General features: G+C 34.8%; 1 long non-coding RNA gene across 1 annotated transcript in view; it reads right to left on the bottom strand.

Moving 5' to 3' along the window:
- Positions 1–691: 691 nt before the first annotated feature.
- LOC144366894 (uncharacterized) overlaps positions 692–16,411 on the bottom strand; it is a 272,715-nt gene continuing 256,995 nt past the window's right edge. Inside the window, exons 2-3 of the long non-coding RNA XR_013426062.1 lie at positions 2,620–2,713; positions 692–1,167 (exon numbers count right to left, since the gene is read on the bottom strand). This is a non-coding gene — a long non-coding RNA (uncharacterized LOC144366894). The remainder of the gene's footprint in view (positions 1,168–2,619; positions 2,714–16,411) is intronic.

The raw sequence follows: 16,411 nt of genomic DNA on the forward strand, positions 1-16,411 counted from the left end.
TTCAAGCTACCAGCATACCTCTCCAAGGTCACTGCAACAGCAAGTGGTCTCCTTGCCTCTCAGCCTCCATCCCTCTTGACTAATATCCATAGTGTAGCCCAAGACATGACCTGCTTCTAGTGATATTCCTAGATGTCCCCTTCCCTAACTCCTCAAGCTGAGTTGAGTGGCTCTCCAACGTGACTCTGCAGTGTGCTTCCCCAATTCACGGAACTCTGAAGTACATAACAGGAAGGAACCATGAAAATCGGGTGAGTGTGGACACTGGATGTTCAGACTCCCAAAGCCCCAGTGGGAGTATTTATTTTTCCATTTAGGAGAGTAGAATGGTAATCTCATGGACACATTCAGTCATCTTTTTTTTTCTTTTTATTTTATTTTTTTTTATTATTAGTTGTTCAAAACATTACAAAGCTCTTGACATATCATATTTCATACATTTGATTCAAGCAGATTATGAACTCCCATTTTTACCCCGTATACAGATTGCAGAATCACATCGGTTACACATCCACTGTTTTACATATTGCCATACTAGTGTCTATTGTATTCTGCTGCCTTTCCTATCCTCTACTATCCCCCCTCCCCTCCCCTCCCCTCTCCTCCCATCTTCTCTCTCTACCCCATCTACTGTAATTCATTTCTCTCTCTTGTTTTTTTCCCCTTTCCCCTCACTTCCTCTTATATGTAATTTTGTATAACAATGAGGGTCTCCTTCCATTTCCATGCAATTTCCCTTCTCTCTCTCTTTCCCTACCCCTCTCAACCCTGTTTAATGGTGATCTTCTTCTCATGCTCTTCCTCCCTATTCTAAGTTCTTAGTTGCTCTCCTTATATCAAAGATGACATTTGGCATTTGTTTTTTAGGGATTGGCTAGCTTCACTTAGCATAATCTGCTCTAGTGCCATTCATTTCCCTGCAAATTCCATGATTTTGTCATTTTTTTAGTGCAGAGTAATGAAAGGTTCTGGTGCCACCATTTTAAGTGACTTTTTTTTAGCACCAAAAAATGGCTTTTTGACATTGAGTTCACATACTCATGAACACAGGAAAATTAACATTAAAAAACTTTAAATTCACATTCAGTACAAACATCAGTCTTCTCCATTCAGGTCTCAGTCATCTCACGCAGGTCTGGGAATCCCATGCTTTTCCTAGAGTTACATCTAGGTTGAGAAGAAAAAAAAAGTTTGTTTTGTACCTAAGAGATGGGAGAAAAACTGGAAATCTGATTCTCAGTCATCACCAGCCTTTCAAGCTGGCATTGATTTCTTTGGTCGTTGGTCTATTTCAGGTCAATAGAATTTTCATTCTACCCCAAGGTCTCTCCAGATCCAGTTCTATCTCAGCTATTTTGGAACTCTCTTAGACATCCCAAAACACTTAGTTCTTCTTGACCCTGTGCAGCTTGAGTAAAATTCAAGACAGTGCGTACGATGCTGATTCTAGTGATACTATGCCTTTCTGGGGTTGATACCTCCACAAGTCTTAACATATCCCAGAGATTTATGTAGAAAGCAGGATTCAAATGGCTTTCTCTTATGTCATCCTGAAACTATGAGTCAAAATATACCTTTCCTATTTATAAGTTGTTTATCTCAGTTTTTTTGTCACAGTGATAGAAAGCTGACTTACAAAGAATTTTAGTGGAGATGTCTTGCCTTTTGCTTCTTTTTCCTTTCAAATTAACTAAGAATTGTATCTCATCTGCATGTGGGGCAAAATCTTCTCTGACACTTCAAGATGAAAAGGTGGTGATTAAGATAAGTAACAAGAAAGAATATATTTGGTTCTAAAGGCTAGTGTGTCCCTTTCCTGTGACAACACATAAGCCCATGCCTCCACAACATTGAGGAAAGAATAGAGAGTAGATTTTCACATGGGTCCTACTATATGAAAGAATATGTTTTCTTGCATTTTAAAGAATGGTAACCTTGTTCACCAAAAAATTTAAATTATATATATATGCGCTAATGAGTGAATATAAGAGGGAAGATGCACAGGGAAAGAAAAATCAGGGGAAAAATGGAATTTGGGGTTTCTAAGACATAATAACAAATTCAGTGGGAAATTTCATCAGCTATGACCAAGATTTCTAAATTGTTAATATTCTGAGCCATTTGGTTAAGAAATAATAATGCATTTGTAATACATTTATTCCTGCAACTATTAAATCCAGATCACTGGAAAAGCATGAACTAAATACTTTGAATCACTAGTATAACATTCAGTAAGAATATTAAGTATACTTGCAAAGTTACAGAATTAGGATTTGATAAGAAAAAATTAATTTTAGTCACTTTAATTAAAATTTAATTATATAGAAAAAGAAGTTATGTAATAGATTACAGAATGCTATAAAAAAGAAAGTTATTGGTATCTATTTTTAGGAGACAAAATGCTATGGAAATTTCACCAAATGCTAATTCTGTTAATTTCAAAAGATAGAAAGACTGTATCGCGATATGCGAGTATTTATGGACTATCTGATGTTCCTGATTTGCTACAGAGCTCAAAACATTTTGAAAACACAGAAGAACTTGGGAAGGGAGCCAACAGGGACAGTCGCTTTGTCAAGCAAGAATTTCTACCAGATCAACAAACAAGAATTCAGTTACCTGAATGAGCAAAAATGCCATAGCTGAAATTTTCAAACCAGTCAGTGAAGCTTTACAAATGGCTGTGTGTCCAGGAATTCACTTGACCTTCTTCCTGTTACATATGTAGAAGCACACAGTTAAGGCTGTACATGGTCACATGTTAAGAGAAATAGACGCTTGTGTTTTAATTGCATTTCTTTATATTTTTTTTTTGTCCTTTACTCCTTCTTCCCTAATATCATTCTAAAAGGAAGTTTGAAATTGGGACCAGTGCATGAAATGCAATATATTGGAAATAAATATTTGAAAATATCAGCACAGAATCAAAAGGAAGATAGGAAAAGCTGATGACCCCAGGGAGGGAAACGCTAGCCTCTGAGCTTCTCCATAACCCATTGAGGCAATATGATTGTTTTCAGATTCATAGTGTCCACATGCAAAATAATGGCCAAGTTTTCAGGAGAAACATTTCAAATATAAGCAGCGCTGAACCATTTGTCTTCTTCACTACACATCTATAAGACCATTGCAATAGAAGTTTCCAGGTCCCTGATCCCTACACTAAACACAAATTCAACTTAAACTTACCTGATGAAATTTTCCTGCTTTATCAATATCCTGTTAACCTTAAAGCATATTAGCAGAAATGATCCTCATTTGCTAAGGAATATGTTACATTACTGATTTGAAGCACCTGGTTTTTTTTTGGAGAGAGTGCAGCTTTGGGATCTTTATTTCACTGAACATTTTCTATTAGTCTCATGATTTATTCTGTGTGGTGAATTCGGTTTCATATTGCCAGCCTGCCTTTGTGTGTTTGAATTGATGAAGCTTATTTCTGTTCAGTTTATTGTTTTCTATTCCTCCCTTTTTTCATGATCCAAACATCAGCCCTTTCCTGGTCCCATTCCCTATCCATTTGCTCTCAATATCCATATGGGGACCTAAGGTCAGGGCAGGGCTAGTCTGGCTGGGTTGAAACTCTCCCAAGTCAAATGAGAAGGCAGAGGGCCAGTGTAAACTAGAATCTTCTGAGCAGCCTGATCATTTGAGTAAATTGGATTTGCACTGCACGATGGATGAGTTAGTGCATTCTGTGGGCATCACTCATGTTTTTTCCTATGAGCGATGAATTCCTTAGGTTGATAGAAACCTGAAGACAATTGGGATTCCCTACTTCCATTAAATATTGGTTCCCTAAGGGGAATTCAACCACATCCTTATCTAGCCATCAGTCTTATTCTTTCTACTATTTAAAAAACACAAGAGACTTGTGTCTCATCCTTTATATTAGTTTTCTATTGTTGCCATTGCAAATTATCTCTAGGGTAGCAGCTTAGGAAAAACAGCTACTTATTATTTCATAGTTTTGTAGGTTAGAAGTCCAACACAGATCTGATCAGGCTAAAATCGAGATGTCAGCAGGTGATATGCCTTACTGGGGCTCTGGAAATAATCTGAGGTTGGTTTCAGAATCCAACTCTTTGTAATCATAGGGCAGAAGTCCCATTTCTTTGCAAATGTCAACTGGAGTTTACCCTCGGCTTCTGAAGATCCCATCTCGAGTTCTAAACTGTGAATCCCTCCATCTCAGAGCCAGAAACTTCACACAGAATTAATTCTTCTTATACTTGGAATCTCTGATTTCCTCTTGGTGTGTCTCTTTCCTACATCCACAGGAGTTAAATTATCTGCTTTTTAAGGATCTGTGTGATTAGTTTAGATTTGTTTGACTAACCCAAAATAATCTCTCCATTTTAAGATCTATAACTAAATCTGCAAAATCCTCTTTGCTATGTTGGATAACATATTCAAGATTCTTAGATAAGGATATGGACAATTTTGAAGGACCATTATTTATTCTCACATGCTATCCTTAATACTTGTTACCATGAAGCCTCAATATAACTCCATCAGGAGTTTTTCAAGGTGATTGGACTCCTAAGGGAATTCCTGATATTCTGCTTGCAAAGCCCCAAACTCTGTCATAGAACTGCTACTAACTTCCCCAAAGGGTCACAGCTTACCTTGTTTCTCTGCATTCCCTGTGAGTAGTCCCACTATCCCATAGCACATCAATTATCACTGTTACACATATTAAATGGTAACAAGCATACCCTGCTCTTCTCCCTCCTGCCTCAAATACCTCATCTGCAAGCTTGACATTTATTTTTAATGGAGAGGTTAGAAGAAATAATATACCTTGAATTTGCTAAGTAGTTCTTATTTTCTCATGCACACACAATTACATGCACATAAAGTCATTATAGCCCATAGCTTACTATAGGACACTATTACAAATACCAAACCATATTATTTTAGCATTCCCTAATTCAGCAGGAAGAGAAGCAGTAAATCAAGAGTCTAAGACATCTGAGATTTTTTCCCCCAGCTCTGTTTGCTCAGAAATGTTATCAAATATCTCAAAAAAATGTGTTCCATTTAATCAAGGCAAATGATAATTTGATGAAGAGTGAGTAATTGGATCTGAAAAGTCCAAATCTAGACAAACACAAAAATAATTTATCAAATTTTAAGAGATATTTATGAACATAAGTTATGTGATGTCTAGATGGTTCTTCAAGTCCATGTCACATTTGTGTGTGTGTGTGTGTGTGTGTGATTATCTGTAGGTGGAGTGAAATAAGCTTATGACAAGGAGAAAGGCAACTAGTCAGATACCTCCCACAATGACTCCCTCCTGCTTTTCATGCCCTTGAATATAGGATGAACCTGAATGAGTAGCTACTAGTGAACAGAACACCAGACAGCTGATGGGAATTTCCATGACTTGATCATAGATGTTCTACAGCTTTTGTCTCTGGTTCTCTCTTGTTTTCTCTGGGTGTACTCTCTCTGTCCCTCTTGAGCAGCTCACCCTGGAAGAAGCCCACTGTCATGTCATGAAGCATCCTTATGGAAAGGTCCACGTTAGTGAGTTTGAAGCAGATCCTTCCTTCGATCTAACTTTATGATGACTGTAAGCTTGACTAACCACTTTCCTTCAACCTCATTAGGACTTTGGAGGAACCAGCTAAGCCAGGTTCATTCCCTGCCCTGAATAAATTATGAGATAATAAATATTTGCTCTTTCAAGATGCTATATTGTGGGATAATTTTACATAGTAATTGATAATATGTCTTACTCATCATAATATATGTAACAGATATATACTTAGATCTCAATTTAATCCTCAAAATCAACCGTTTATGGACTATTCCCAATAGTCTTTGTAACAAAAGAACTCTGGCTAGAACAGACTGAGTAAAAGAAAAAATAAATGATTATATTTTATTGGTATAAAAAGATAAGACACACATGGGGAATGTGGTAATCTCCATAGTAGAGCAGTATTTGCTTGACCTACTCCTACTTGACATCATTGTTTTTTATTATAAACTCCAGGATCTGTGAGAAGTTTCTTAAAATCTGTCATAAACAAAGATTATTTAGGAAACTTCATATTAGCCTTAACTCTTCTCTAAACTAGCTGTGTATCTTTGCCTACACTGTTTAATGCTTCCGCAATCATTAAGTCCAGTTAGTATTAGGCGCTGGAAGCTGCTGATTTCTTTTGTATGCGGGTGTATCAAAAGATCAGAGACATTAAAAGAGCTAAATATCAAATATTACTCATAGCAATGAGGAATTAAAAAACAAAGCTATAATGAGAAATCATGATAATGTTTTTACTGCAGTTTCCTTAGAGTTGGAATACAGCCTAAAAGTAAGTACTTCGAGTCCCATAGAAAAGCGGGCTGAAATAATAAACAATTACAGAAATAGAAATTAAATAACATAAGAAATATGAACAATTATAAACACTTCATTAATCATTAAAGAATGCAGACTAACCAACAGGATACATTTAAGATATCAATTTGGTAATGATAAAGAATAAAACTAAGTAGGGATGAACAAGTAATGACAAGAGTAGGAGGTTTCTGGTATCGAGGAATTACTGCAGAGCTGCTTGGTTGTATGTTTAGTTTAAAATTTTGATTCCTAAAGTTCACTTCTAGAAATATTTCCTAATGAATACTCTGAGATGTGGTCAAATGTTTATGTAAATATATAACAGTAAAATTAATGAAATTATAATTAAAAAAGAAAACATGGATGGTAAAAAGGGAGGAAAAAGCAATCTTAATATTCATCCATGGAATGATTTGATAAATGCATATTATGAAGTATTACTGTTAGGGTTTGGTTACAGAATGTCCCCCAAAGGCTCATGTGTCAATGTTCAGAGGTAGGGTTCTTTGGAAATAATAGGATCATGACAACTCTTATCTGTATATTAATCCATTGATAGATTCATAATTTGAAAGGGCCATTGAGAAGAGGAGGAAACCAGGTGGTAGGACCTCATTGAAGAGAGTGAGTCCTTGTGGTATGCCATTGGTGACTATATCTTGTCCCTGGATCCATGAGATGAACAGCTTTCTTCCACCAAACATTCTCCTCCATTATGTTCTGCCTCACCATGGGCCCATAGTAATGAAGCCAGTTGATTGTGGATTGAAATTTCTAAAACCATGAATTCAAATAAATCTTTCCTTCTTTAAATTGTTTCTCTCATGTGCTTCATTTGAGTGATAAAAAAATAACTAAAAAACCTACATTGAGATTTCATTTCACCCCATTCAGAATGTCAATTATCAAGAATACAAATGATAATAAATGTTGGTGAAGACGTGGGGGGAAATGTGCACTCATACATTGCTGGTGGAACAGTAAATTAGTGCAACCACTCTAGAAATTAATATGGAGATTCTTCTCCATGCTAGGAATGGACCCACCATATCAAAAACTAAGAATGGAACTACCATATCACCCAGCAATCCCGCTTCTTGCTATCTACCAAAAGATCTAAAATCAGCATACTTTTGGGATGCAGCCACATTAAAGTTTTTAGTAGCACAATTCACAATAGCCAAATGGAACCAGCTTAAATGGTCATCCACAGACGAATGACCCAAAAAAATGTGGTATACATATACAATGGAGTTTGGCTCATCCATAAAGAAGAATGAAATCATGACATTTACTGGTAAATTGAGGGAACTGGAGAACATCATGCTAAGTGAAATAAGCCAGACCCAGAAAGTCAAAGGTCTAATGTTTTTCCTGTTTTGCAGAAACTAGACCAAAATAAGAAAAAGAAAGATGAGAAAAGGGGTTTAATGAAAATAAATGAGAGATTAGTGGAATAGAGAAGGGAAATGACAGGGAAAGAGGAGGGATGGGAAAAGAGAAGAATGGTGAATGAATCTGACCAAACTTTCTTATGTACCTATATGAACATACCACAGTAAATTTCATCTCTGTGTATATCCATAATTGCCAATTTAAAAACATTATAAATAAGTAGAAGAAACAGCAGTAAAGAAAAAGCAAGAGAGGGAGGAAAGAGAAGAGGGAAAGGGAAAGTACTAGGGACTGAATTACAGCAAATTATGTTCCATGTTTATATAATTATGTCAAAATGAGCCTCAATATTATATATAAGTATAATGAATAAAAATTTTTAAAACATTAAAAGTGATTTGTTTAAAGATTATGCAATAAAAATAATATATTTTAATTAAAATTTTAATTGATACCTAACCATTATATATATTTATGGGGTATCATATGTGGTTTTGGTACATGTATATGTTGTATAATGTTTAAATAAATGTCAATATATTTATTTCCTTGAATATTTATTTATGCTAAAAACATTCAAAATCCTTGCTTTTAGATTTTTAAAATGTATACAGTATGTTATTTATCAATATTTACTCTACTGTGCAATTGCACATCAGAACTTCTTATGCCAAACTGTAATTTAGTATTCATTGATCAATATTTCCCAGCCCTCCGAATCCTCTTCCTAATCCCTAGTAACCACCATTCTACTCTCAAATTCTATGTGATCAACTTTGTTAGTTGACACATATAAGTGAGATCTTGTGCTACTTGTCTTTCTAAGCTTGGATTATTTCACTTAACAAAGTTAATTATGTCAAAATTAACCTCAATATTATATATTATATATAAGTAAAATGATTAAAACTATTATTGAATCTATAGTTTAATTCAGGTTGTTGCAAATAACAGGACTTTGTTCATTTTTGTAGATAAATAACATCTGTTGTGTATATGTGCAACATATTTTTTAATCACATGTCACTTGATAGACACTTAAGTTATTTCTATTTCTTGGCCATGGTGAATAGTGCTGCAATAAACAGGGATGTGCCAATGTTTCTTTGACACACTGATTTCATTTGGGGTATACATCCAGTAGTAGAATTGCTACTGTATTGTAGCTCTATTTTCAATTTTTTGAGGAAACACCATACTGTTTTCCATAATGTATACACTAATTTATATTCTTACCCACAGTTTATCTTACTCATGATAAAACCCCCTTTATTGGAGTGAGATGGTATCTCATTGTGATTTTAATTTGCATTTCTTTGATGGTCATATTGAGCATGTTTTTATATACTTGTTGATCTTTTGTATGTCTTTTTTTGAGAAATATCTATTAACTCTTTTACCATTTTTTATTCAGGATATTATTTATTTATTTATTTGCAGTTATTATTTGAACTCTTTGTATTTGTTGGATGTTAACCATCTGTCATGCATACAGTTTGCAGATATTGACTCCCATTCAACAGGATGTCCCTTCACTCGGTTGATTATTTGTTTTTGGTATACAGAAGACCTTTATTTTGTCATAATCCTGTTTGTCTACTTTTGCTTTCATTTTCTAGGCTTTAGGGAGTTTACTTAAAAAAAAATCCTTGCCCATTTCAAAGTCCTGGAGCATTTCCACTCTGTTTTCTTCTAGCAGTTTTAATCTTTTGGGCTTTGATCCATTTGAGTTAATTATTATAACTGGTGAGATATAGAGTACAGTTTTCATTCTTCTGTCTATCTAACCAATTTTCCCAGTATTATTTGTTATTTATTTTCAATAAATTTATTTTTCAGACTCTCTTTTTTTCATTCCATTTTTTTCTTTTGTGTTGCTAAGGATCAAATCAAGGGTCTTTCACCTGCTAAGCAAGAACTCTGCAAATTGCCAATGAAATTCTGAGAAAAGAGAATAAAGCAAGAGGATTTATATTATATTATAGTATGTTTCAAAATATAATATAATATTATATTTTGAAACATACTATAAAGCGATAATAACCAAAATATTATGATACTGGAATAAAAGCAGACATGTGAACAAGTGAAATAGAATAGAGAGCCGAGAAATAAATCCCTATATTTTCAATCAACAGATTTTCAAAAAGGCAACAAGAACTTGGTGGAGGGAAAAAAATTGTCTTCAATAAATGGTATGGAGAAAATGGGATATCCATAAATAGAAGAATAAAAAGAGACCACAATTCTCACCGTATACAAAAGTCAATTCAAACTAGATCAATGACTTAAATATAAGATCCAAAATGATGAAATTTTTAGAAGAACACAGAGGGGGATAACTTCAGGACATTGGTCCAGGTAAAGATAGTTTGGGGTATAACCCTAAAAGCACAGGCAATAAATTGACAAATGCAATTCATCAAACTGAAATGCTTCTGTTCACCAATAATCAATATTTAAGAGAAAACTTACAGGTTAGGAAAAAAATATTTGCAAACTCTTCATCCAATATGTTAATATCCAGAATATATTGTTTAAAAACTCAACAATTATGACAACAACCCCTCAAAAATATACACATTTAATTTAAAAATTGGAAAATAACCTGAAAATATATTATTCAAAGAAGATATACAAATAACCAATAGGTACATAAAATAAACTCAAGATCACTTATCACCAGAGAAATGTAAATCATAAGGTAGTGTCATCCCACCTGTGAGAATGACTACTATAAAAATACAGGCAACATATACCTTATATACAAACAGAGATTTGATAAATTGTGGTATAAAGGTGTATTAAGAATTGCAATGCAAAAAAATTATGAATGTAATGCACTCTTCTATTGTGATGTATGTAAGAAATAATTAAAAATTTTAAAAAATTTAAAAATATGCAAATTCTGGCAAAGACTAAGAGAAAGGGAAATTCTTATATATTTTTTATGATATTGCAGTTTGAATTGTCAGTGTCTGCCAAAGGTCATATGCTAAAGTCTTTGTTCCCAGCCCATTGAACTATAATCTGATGGTAGGACCTTTAAGAGTGGGGCTCAAGTAAAATACAGGTATGTCATCAGAGTGGCATTGAAGGGGTCTCTTTCTCTCTCTCTCTCTCTCTCTCTCCTTCCCAGCTACCATGAGGTGAGTAGTTTTCTCTGTCAAATCCTCCTGAGCCGCCATAATCCCAGTTTTTCTTGGTGATGGAAAGCTGAAAAATGTAGCTGGTACATAAATTTGTAGATTTATGATGGAAAACAGGATATAGGTTCCTCAAAGAACCAGAAATAGAATTACCATATAACCTAGCAGTCCTATGAGTGTATTTACATATATATCTGAACGATATGAAATCAGTATGTGGAAGAAACTTCTGCATTCACAAGTTTATTGCAACATCATTCATAATAGTCAAGATATATAATTAATATTAGTGTCCGTTGGCACAGGAATAGATAAAGAAAATGTTCTTTACACACACACACACACATACACACACAAACACACTGGACTATTATTTGGCCATGAAAATAATGAACCTGTATCACTTGCAACAACATGGATAGAACTGGAGGACTTATGTAAAGTGAAATAAGCCAGACACGGAAAGACAAATACCATAAGTTCTCACTTATACAAGGAGGCTAAAGAGTTGATCTCACAGAAGTGGAGGGTACTGCAGTGGTTAGCTGAGTCTGGGAAAGATGTGGAAGAGAAGAAATGGAAAGAGGATGGTCCCTGGGTACAAGGGTGCTGTCGGAGGAAAGAAATACCTTCGATAACTTCTAATGCTCCATACCTAAGGAGAAAAATATGATTGACAACAATTCATTATATATTTCAAAATATATGTGTATTCAAAATTATTAGAGAGGATTTTCAATGTTCCCAACACAAAGTAATGACAAATGTCTGAGGTGATAGGTATGTTAGTTACTTTAATCTGATCATTACACGTTGGATTGTAGACATGTATTGAAATTTTCACTGTACCCCAGACATACAAATAATTACTGTTACATTCTATTTGTGTAAGATGAATCAAAATACATTCTGTTGTCATGTACAACTAAGTACAACAACAATTTTTTTTAAAAGAATCAAAGGGGTCACTAAGGTCAGTTTTCAAGGTCAGTTTTCATTGTTTTCCGTTCTCCTCTGTCCTCCCATGAGTGAATGGGTTTGTAACAAAATCACATTCAAAGACATAAATGGATAAGGCTTAGAATATTATCAACCCTGAGAAAGGACATACCCCATGGGAGTTTCACTTTTCAAAAATGTGATGTAATTGAGATGAAAAAGTGAACATCCTTAAGATTGAGGAATGAAAGAAGTCAGCATTTATTCTGAGATTTATAAATTATATTCTTAGGAAGACACTGTAAGCATGGATATCACCCACACGTACACACACAATTTAACTGTTAGTCAGAATCTCACTTAACCTCCTCAGTTCACAGAAAATGACGAGGGCACACAGTTTCTCTGCACGATAGATGATATCAGAATAAGGGTCTGAGACATCAGGGAGAAGGCGACACAAAGGGGAGAAAAACCAACTCAAAGGGTGTTTTGCCAAGACTGCTGAATTGGGCAATGAGACTCTTTCCTATGTTCGTGTTTGTTTGTTTGTTTTAGAAACCCTTCCAGACTTTGACCATTTCTCAGAAGTGTCCTTATGAAGAACTGGCTCTGGGGCTTTTAATCACTGGCTTCAATCCCCAGTTTTTAAAGGTCATCTCCCAGGTGTATGAACATGCTTATGCTGAGAGTAAACTCCACAGCTTCAGAAAGGCTGAGGCAGAAGAATGGAGCTGGCATGTGACGTTGAATTATCATTGAATGAATGTTTGTGTCACCCTAAAATTCATGTGTTAAAGCCTTAATCCCCAGTAGGCAGGCATGTGGAAATGGGGATTTTGAAAAGTAATCAGGTTTGAATGAAGTAATAGGGATGCAGGGTTTACGATCGGATTTGTACCCAGAGTGATCAAGACAACTGTCACCATGCATGGCCTGCTAACCATAGCCACAAAAGTAAGTAAGGGGACAGGTCATAGGCCACCAAATCATCAGCTATGCTCTGTTCATTCTGTCTCCCACAATCTTATCTCTTGTTTCTGCTAAACACGTGAACCTGACTGGATAACTCAGAAGATCTAGTGTCAGGTCTACATGGTAAGTGATAAGCCGAATTGAAGCCAGAAAAGACTTAGAGCTGGGGCAACAGTGAACTGCTCCTTAAAGAGTAGGTCAAGCACGGTAGACCTGGTTTTATTTGGAGATAAGAACGGAAAGAAACTTTTGTTATCAAGACAGATATCTATATTTGGAGAACAAATTTGTAAGTAACTGCAGATGTTTAGTGCAGAAATTGGGAGATGAAAGTATTGCATTCATATTTGTAATTAATGCCTTGTATTACAATACTACACATACAAAATATTGACAACTATGTGGGCAATGCTCCACATTATAAAAATCATTGTGCTGCCTCAGCTCCATTTCTATCCAAGCACTTGCCACAACATATTTTAAATACCTGCTTATTTGTCTCTTTTCTTCCACGAGACTGGGAGTTTAATAAAAGAAGAAAGTATCTTCTCTTCATGTTCATAGTACACTCATCCTGCTGATGACCTCTCAGTATATACTTAATTAATGAGTTAATATTTGAGATGTGCTTGAAGACTATTTGGCAAGGCTTTCATTCTCAAATTTTCTTTTCAAAACAATACAAATTATTTTACAAATATTGTCATCTCACTAATGTTTTTAACATAAAGCACAATGTTTCTGCCTATATGATCTTTATTTATACAACAGTTACTAATAGGGCATTATGTAAAATTGTGGATGTGTAACCGACGTGATTCTGCAATCTGCATTTGGGGTAAAATTGGGAGTTCATAACCCACTTCAATCTAATGTATGAAATATGATATGTCAAGAGCTTTGTAATGTTGTGAACAACCAATAAAAAAAATTTAAAAAAAAATTTGGTTCAGGGTTATATGGATGTCAAGATGTTATGAAAAATCTGTACTTTTCAACACGATTACCATTAGATATGGCTACTTAAATTAAGAATTAAATGAAAATTAAAATTTAGTTCCTCAGTCACACATTTCAAGTGCTCAATAGCCACATGTGACTATGGAACAGCACAGATTAGAGAGCATTCCTCACTTCCATTATGGCAGAAGGTCCTAGTGCACGACACAAGGCTAGAACTTGACAGAAATTTCTCTCCTCCCTGCATCTATGTGATAGACCACTGAGTTCTGAAGTTTGTATAGCAGTGGTGCTCCTGACCTCCAAAATAAACATTTTTGCCAGTCAGGTGGCCAATGAGCTTGAGCAGTTCATTCCTCCTCCACCTGCCAACCTCCCTCAGGGATCTGACTGAAGAATAGAGTTGGGCAGAGGTGAGGTCTACAGCACAGAGCTCATAGAAAGCCGTTCTTCTCTTTCTCCTTGCATGAAGAATGATTATCACTTCTGGTAAATTTCCTTCAGTGCATTCTGAGAGCTAAATCCCTAGGATAATCCTTCCTATTTATATTTAGTGACAGATAAAGGGAGCATGATTAATAGATATTGGCTGTAAAGAACTCACAATTCACGTTATTAACTCTAAACACACTCACTTGATGGAGTTTTTCTGTGTCTCTGAGGTTCTCTGGTGGTCTCCATTCCTGTGGTAAATGCTGTTCCCTTGTCTAAACTATGTGAATTCCGGGCTTCACTTATTAACCATAGGTCTTACTTTTCCTAGATTTTGTTGGGTATATATTGCCTTTTAGGTTGAATTTTGTATTAAGATGTTTAAAACTCAAGTGACCTCTAACTTAACCTTAAGAGTCCTAAATCAACTGTTTGAAGTCAGGAAATGCCAGGCCAAGTACACCATTTCCCCCCTCAGTGTTTTGAGTCTGCAAAACCACACGGTGCTTATCAACCAGAGGCCAAGATGTTCCCTTCAGTTGGGTAAATTAGCAATTATGACATTTAGTGCTATGTCAAAGTGGTGAGCAGACAATGCCTATCCAAAGCTAAAATAATTTTTAAAAAATTAGAACAGCCAAAAACTATAAAATATTCATATATTTGTTAAATCCCAGGACCCAGCTGTGATAAGTTCGGCCCCAAATGTAAATACCAGTGAATCATCCTGTGGTTTGCATTCACGTGTTCCCAAACAACTTTGTGTTTATTTCACTATAACCAACATTACATTTAGATGATACTATCAAGAGTAAGACAGCACTTCATTGGAGAATAGAAACTTTATTATTGACAATCAAATTTTCTTTTAGAAAATCATTATCACTCTAATTCCTTCCTTTTGTTTGTTTTGTGTGAGTATGTGTGTTCATTGTAACTCTTTTCATTTTATGTAAATTTTTAAATTATATATGACAGCAGAATGCATTACAATTCTTATTACATATATAGAGCACAATTTTTCATATCTCTGGTTGTATACATAGTATATTCACACCAATTTGTGTTTTCATACATGTACTTCGGGTAGTAATGATCATCACTTTCCATTCTTATAAGTTCATGCTCTGCATGCTTTCTGGGAAATGGGATAAAATCCCCATCCTTTTGGACATGTTCATATTGCCAAGTCAAGCTTTCGTCAAAACCCAGTTGGTTCAACTGAACCGATTCCTGTGACTAAGCAAAGAGACATTTATTGAATTGGGTATGTGTGTCTGTTTCCATATTTCGTACAAATTCATATACCATAAGATTTACTGGCAAATAATTGGAAAATGATCCCATTATATTTAACAGATATATAAATGTCTAACAATTTCTATAAAAGTCAAGTCCCTAGGACATAACAGAAGCAGAAAAAGCAATAGGACACATAGGGAAGACAAATGCTTCTTAAGATAAGTTTACTCTAATTCACAGCCTCTTACTGATTTTTTAAGTGACAGTTATTGTTTTGTGCTGATTAAAAAGGCATTGTGTGTTTATATTGGAAAACCTGCAAAATATACCAGTAGTTTTGCTATCCAAAATAACTCCTCTCGATCTTTTCAAAATTTATTTTAACAGATACATTAAAATTATACACATTAAAGGGGTGGCCATGTAATGTTCTGATGCTTATATATATTGTATAATGTTTAAATCAGGTTAAACACATATATCTTATCAATTATTTATCGTTTTCTTTATGGTAAAAACTTTCAAATCCTTTCTTCCAGCTTTTTGAAATGCATAGTACCTTACTGTTACATATAGTCATTCTACTGTGCCACTGCACTCAGATGTCCTTACTTCTAATTTTAACTTAGTATCCTTTGGTTGACCACACACACACACACACACACACACACACACACACACACACACACATTCTTATCTATGCTAGATGATGAAAATAACTAAATTTTTGAATTACAATTATTAGGAAATATGCTAAGAAAAAGAAACATGAATTTGCATACATAATCATGAATTTCCACAGTTTTGTTTTTAGAAAAGTGGAGCAGTAAAAATATGACCTAAAGAACCAGTACATTTTAATAATCAGATTGTGAATTATCAAATACAAACATGAATCAATTCCTCACTATGATTCATAGCAAATAATATAGCACTCCCCAAAATATGTAAGTCATATTTA

Source organism: Ictidomys tridecemlineatus, chromosome 1, assembly GCF_052094955.1.
Source record: "Ictidomys tridecemlineatus isolate mIctTri1 chromosome 1, mIctTri1.hap1, whole genome shotgun sequence".
Taxonomy (NCBI): Eukaryota; Metazoa; Chordata; class Mammalia; order Rodentia; family Sciuridae; genus Ictidomys; species Ictidomys tridecemlineatus.